This window comes from Hemibagrus wyckioides, unplaced genomic scaffold (assembly GCF_019097595.1).
Source record: "Hemibagrus wyckioides isolate EC202008001 unplaced genomic scaffold, SWU_Hwy_1.0 Contig9, whole genome shotgun sequence".
In the NCBI taxonomy this organism is placed as follows: Eukaryota; Metazoa; Chordata; class Actinopteri; order Siluriformes; family Bagridae; genus Hemibagrus; species Hemibagrus wyckioides.
Genome location: NW_026690811.1, coordinates 411,726 through 418,175, shown reverse-complemented (window position 1 = coordinate 418,175; position 6,450 = coordinate 411,726). Strand labels below are relative to the sequence as shown.

The window sequence follows — 6,450 nt, the reverse complement described above, 5'->3', positions numbered from 1 at the left end:
AGTACACCCTCCTTCAATAACAATAACCTCAATTTGCCAGACAGTGTCCTTCACGTCCACTCCACCCATTTCAAGTACGTGATAAAATTGTTACCTAAAACTTTTATTCTAGTTTCAGTCACTTTCCAGTGAAGTTAATGACCTTAAGTCTTCAATGGGAAATCGTTTTGGACTTACATGGTCAGCCTTTCTACAGGCCTGGTCTCTCAACAAATTTGCAAGGGACAGACATTTTATTTTTCTCATTTTCTTTATTTTACTGAATTACTTCCAACTTTCAAAACCGATTTTTTTATGTTTGTTAGTGAGAAGGTCATTTTATGTGAGTTTGTAGGCTTTCAAGTAAATAATAATAATATTTTATTTTAAACTGCCACTCTGTAATAGCAAAAGGGGGACCAACCCAATATTAGGCAGGTGATCGTAATGTTATGGCTGATTGTGTATGTATGTGTGTGTGTGTATATATATATATATATATGTGTGTAACAGGCAAAATTTGGATATATTCCAGTTATAATAATAATTATCTATCTATCTATCTATCTATCTATCTATCTATCTATCTATCTATCTATCTATCTATCTATCTATCTATCTATCTATCCCAAACAGAATGTTAAATTTACAGAGCAATAAAAAAAAAATCTGAATTTTAACTGCAATGAAATGCTCAGAGGGCTAAAAGATTATCTGTGTCATCCAATCATAGGAGTCAGAGTGAGACTAAATCTGTAATACGATGTTCATCAAACGGATGTGGATGTGATGGTCAGTTGTCTCAAAATCTGGACAAAAATACTTTTTTCCGTATTTTGTATATGCCTTGTTAGTACTTTAATTATTAGGAACTAATTAGGGTCACAGGGATCTGCTGGAGCCTATCCCAGCACACATTGGGCAAAAGGCAGGGGTACACCCTGGACATGTCACCAGTCCATCACATATAGACAGACAACCACACACACACAGGCAATTTAGAATTACCAAACAACCATGTTTTTGGACTGTGGGAGGAAACTGGAGAACCCTGAGTAAACATGCAAACGCCACACAGAAAGGCCCCTGCCTGTTTAATGAAATGAAAGAAAATGAAATCCATCAGTCCAGTTGTTTGGAGTGAGACACAGGATCTATTAGACCTGTGTAGAAATGTTAAGTTAAAACAATAGAAATCACTTTAATCATCTGTACAGTTTGACCAATCAGACTGACACTAACAGCTCTGCTGTTCTAACACTTCTAACAGTAAGGCATGTGACATGTACCCAGTGTATACACTCACCTTACCTCTATCTATCTATCTATCTATCTATCTATCTATCTATCTATCTATCTATCTATCTATCTATCTATCTATCTATCTATCTATCTATCTCTACACACTAACATCTATCTGCAATATAGACATGTGAGATTTCCAAACGCTCAGCACAATAAGGTGAACAAGGTTACATGTACACTGATGACATCACGTGATGTCACGTGCGTGCCAACCACAAAATTATGCAGAATCACAAAATTTCTGCAACATACACATGTGACATATCAAAACATTCAGTGCAATGAAGGGAAGTGCATGGCGTGTATCCTGGTGTTGTGACGTGACGTGATGATATTTTATTATGATGATGGATTTTCTGCATTTGTCATTACTATTCCATGGAGATGAATCCACTACTCCATGTAAAATGGTGTTAGAATTTCAGTCTATAATCAGACTTTTCTACAGGCTCGGTATCTCAACAAATTTGCAAAGGACAGACATTTTATTTTTGTCATTTTCTTTATTTTACTGAATTACTTCCAACATTCCATTCAACATTCATTGTTAGTGAGAAGGTCATTTTATGTGTTTGTAGTCTTTCAAGTAAATAATAATATTTTATTTTAAACTGCCACTCTGTGATAGCAAAAGGGGGACTATATTAGGCAGGTGGTCATAATGTTATGGCTGATCGGTGTAGCAGAACTCCATGATGCGCATTTTGAAGACATCACTTGCACTTATCCATTTGCCTTCAAAAATATTGGCACCCTCTCTGTACACATGCCTCCAAAAGTATAGGCACCCTATCTACCCCCTCGTATACAACATTTTTGGTGCCCTATCTGACCACCCACCTCCAAAAGTATTGGGATGCTGTCTGTCTGCTTGGGGACGAGTTTTGCCAGGGCAAGCACCACTCACATTTTCTTCAGGAAATGTAATTTATTCTTTTTTTTCTTTTAGGGCATTTACTGATGTCTTGTGCTGCATTATATTCATTGCTGCTGTGTCTGGCTATGCAGTCCTTGGTGGGGCAGGTAAGATACAGTAGGAAATTACTTTTGCATTCTACTAACACCCTAAACAGAACTGAGGTGCAAATGTTTTATGTGCATTAAAATGTTCATGGTTTTTAATCACTTATCTCAATTTTGTTCAACAGCTTGGCTTTTTAGATAGATAACAGAAAGTTATATATTTAAGTTATATATTTAAAGTTATATATTTAAAGTTATATATTTCTCTATATAACCAAAGCTACAATACCATTGAACTCTTCAACTTAAATCGTTCTTAAGCTTCTTGATGAACTGAGGTGAACTCTCTTTTGGCTTATTTTCTCTCTCGGTGTCTGTGAGTGTCAGTCCCAGTGTCAGTAGAACTAATCATGTAGTGTATCCGGGTTGCAGGATTTTTTCATTTATTTGTTTGTTTGTTTTTTTATTTAAAAAGCACAAAAGGTATCATTTGGGTATGAATCAGATCGTCTCTCGATATAGTGTCAAAAAAGACTACAACTATTCCAATCATGTCTAAATCAAAAGCCACTGCAGGCCAGAGGGGCGCCAGAATGCATATCACAACATGTAGCAGCTCCTTTTACCGGCCGGCCCAGGTGCATGGGGTGCCGTGATCGTATAGTGGTTAGTACTCTGCGTTGTGGCTGCAGCAACCCTGGTTCGAATCCGGGTCACGGCATTGGCTTTTCCATATCACTGTTGAACGCTAGGCATGGCTTTTGACCTCTGGCCGTTTTTCACTTGAAAAGCATAAGCAGGTAGGACCCCGCTCCCATTAAGGCACACGTGGGCCAGTGGCGCAATGGATAACGCGTCTGACTACGGATCAGAAGATTCTAGGTTCGACTCCTGGCTGGCTCGGCTGCCTTTTAAGAGCCCAGAGGTGTGCCCCAAACTCCAGCTGTCGAATTGCCCTCCCATATGGTCTAGCGGTCAGGATTCCTGGTTTTCACCCAGGTGGCCGGGGTTCAACTCCCGGTATGGGAACGTGACTTTATTGGATTGCCCGCAGAGCTGGCAAGGAGTTCACCAAATCGCTCAGTTAATAACAGCCGGGAACGCTTCCTCAACAGAAACCAAAAACGATCCCCGATTGCAGCCAGCAGCATGTTGGTGTTGTGTTCATTTCGATTCACTGCGCAAAACGTTACATAACTGATTTGTCATCACTTATTTATTTGTAGGCTCCCCCTAAGGCTCCCATGGGCCAGTGGTGCTACCTGAAGAACGATAGTCTGGGTCAGCCGGCCAATCACAGCTCACCCGGGAAATCTTTCTCGCCCAATCACATCGGCCCGTTACATCTTTCTTCTCCAATCCCTGCGCTGAAAAGATGGACAGACAATCGCCCATAGCGAGCCAATCGAATCTCTCACAATTTTATCGTTCTCCGCTAATCGCAACAATGGCCCGCCCACGGCAATCAATGGATCGTGCGCGCTAATGACGTGTCATTCAAGTCAAATGTATTCGCATAATTACAGTGTGGCACAGAAGTGGATTACAAACAAATTACTGCGTCAGTTTTTTTTTTTTTTTCATGTTTTTTTCAGTGTGGGATTTACCTTTTTATTTTAATAACTTTGTTTAACCTTTATTTTAGTAGGTTTGTATTTATCTTTAACGGTTGTTGTTTACACATCTAGATGTAAATATCTGGAAATGAAATGTGAGAATTCTGGTCTTTAGCCTTATATACTTTTTTGGAACTTAAAGCCAAATTGTCTTCAAAGTATAAAAAAAACATTTGAGTATTTTCAGAGGGGACAGTACAAATAGTCTTAATAAGTGAGCGAGTGTGTATCTCTGTTAGAAACTACTATATATTAACTGTACCAAGTCAGTGTGTTTTATGAGTATTGTTCATTTCCATCAATCTAACCTAACACTAGCCTACAATCTCCACAGAAGGTTGATCTGAAAAAGAGACCTCAGTCTGGGAATTCCTCCACATCTAAGAGTACATCCCCTACCCTGACTCCACCGCCATCCCCAACTCCTAAGCCTCTAATTGGTGAAACCCTGTCTTCTGCTTCTTCCCAACCATGTTCTAAAAGTAGTGGTGGCTCCAGCAGTGGCAGCATCACTGATGAAGGTCAGTGCAAATGAAGATGATCAGACTTTATGGTGTGTAGGAATGTACTCTCATTCACACTATTGCAGTTTACCAGTCTCTAACATACAAAAGCCAACATGGTTGTGGACCATGAACGTAGACAGGGTATTCAGAAATGAACACATCTATCTACAAAATACATAGACCACCCTGAGCAAATTGTGTCAAGACATAGAGCAGGGTAAAGGTATAAACCATATCTAAGGTGTTGAATGTTCCAAGGAGCACAGTGGGTTCTATCATTGTGGAAAAATGTTTGGAATCAACAGGATATCCAGCCAAACTCAGTAACCAGGTTAGAATGGCTTTGATCAGAGAGAAAACAAAAGCCCACTGACAACTTTAACAGCTTTAGAAGTCCTCTGCAGAAAAGGGAGAACTTGCTGGAAGTACAGCCATCTCAGAAGTTCTCCATTAGTAAGAGCATTATGTTGGAATAGCTAAATGAAAACTGCTGCTGAATATAAGCACTGCTCAATATTTGGGCCATACCACTGTTATTGTGAAGCATGGTGTTGGCAGGAGTACTTCTCAGTGGCAGGAGGGGAAAGACGGGTCAGAATTAAGGGAAGGATGAATGCAGCTGAAAAACAGAGAGGTTCTTAAAGAAAACTTGCTCCACAGTGGACACAGCCTCAGATTTTAAGACAAGGTTTAACCTTTCAGCACGACAACATGAATATATCCAAGACAACCCTGGAGTGGCTTTGGAACAACTTTCTAAATGTCCTTAAATGGCCCAACCAAATCCCAGACCACATAGGACTTCAGTGAAGCAACATGAAGATGGCAGTTACACCTGTAGCCTGTAGAGTCTTGTCAAAGGAGACTTAGAGCTGTACTCAGTAAATTGTGCACAAATCATATGTGATTTTTTCCTCTCTGTAAATTACCTGTATTGTTTTATTTACAGGTAGACATGGAGGCCTTTTTGACTCTGACTGATGGAGATCTGCAGGAGCTGGGGATTAAAACAGACGGGCCCAGACAACAGATTCTGGCAGCCATTTCTGAACTTAATGCTGGAAAGGTGTGTTTTTTAAAAACTGCTAGTCAGCGTTGTCTAATCTGGTCCCATGTTTATAGACGGTTTTGTTATAATATCATATGAATTTCAGGGAAGAGAAAGACAGATACTGCAGGAAACTATCCACAAATTCCAGTCATCTTTTGGGAGTAGCGCAGCATCCTGCAGGTTATTCACATTTTGAGTATTAAACACAAGATATAATAGATATAAGATATAAATTAAACATTATATAGATTGTAAATTTTCACATTTTTTGCAGAATCTTTGTGTACTTATTGCCATTTCACTGTATCTGGAAGCTCTAATATACTTTATATTTATTTTCTTATACTCCAGTTTGGGCAAGACATCAGCTGCATTCCCTTAACAAAAGGTAACACTTTTGGCCAGATGAGGGACTGGAGAATGGCGCCAACTCACTTCAAGACTGATCGTACCCAAAGCAAATGAGAAGTCACAAAGGACCTCACACGTTATTCTGCATAAAGGACCGCATCTTAGAATAACGCATACAAGCATTGACATAGGGTCGCATATTGGATGTGTCTATTTTGCCATCCAATTTGTGGTGTTTAATGTATTGCTAAGTTTGGGCATGATGACAAATAACTGTCTCAGATGATATGATGTACACCGATCAGCCATAACATTAAAACCACTTGCCTAATACTGTGTAAGGCCCTATCGATACAAAAACAGCTCAGACCTTTCAAAGCTTGGAGTCTACAAGAGCTTTGAAGTATGCTGTGGAATCTGGCACCAGCAGTATCTACAAGCACAGGTAATAAATAAAATAAGAAGGAATATAACAAAAAATACTAAAATACCCCAATTTAAGGGTACAAAAATATAACAAAAAATATACAAAAATATAACAAAAAATATTAGACATTTGTAGTCTAAAATTTAGCTTTGCTCCAGAGATTTTCAGTGGGGTGTACTCATTTTTGCATCACCCTAATTTGAGTAAAACTGAAAATTTTGTTCTCTAAGTTATTTTATTAACCTTACTTTC

The 6,450-nt window shown here is 39.0% G+C and overlaps 3 non-coding genes across 3 annotated transcripts; all 3 read left to right on the top strand.

Annotated features, from left to right (window-relative positions):
• Positions 1-2,896: 2,896 nt before the first annotated feature.
• On the top strand, positions 2,897-2,968 carry trnah-gug (transfer RNA histidin (anticodon GUG)). The gene has a single exon. It is a non-coding gene; the product is annotated as a tRNA-His (tRNA).
• A 109-nt stretch (positions 2,969-3,077) lies between these two features.
• On the top strand, positions 3,078-3,150 carry trnar-acg (transfer RNA arginine (anticodon ACG)). Its single transcript has one exon. It is a non-coding gene; the product is annotated as a tRNA-Arg (tRNA).
• A 54-nt stretch (positions 3,151-3,204) lies between these two features.
• Positions 3,205-3,276, top strand: trnae-uuc (transfer RNA glutamic acid (anticodon UUC)). Its single transcript has one exon. It is a non-coding gene; the product is annotated as a tRNA-Glu (tRNA).
• The last annotated feature ends 3,174 nt before the right edge of the window (positions 3,277-6,450 follow it).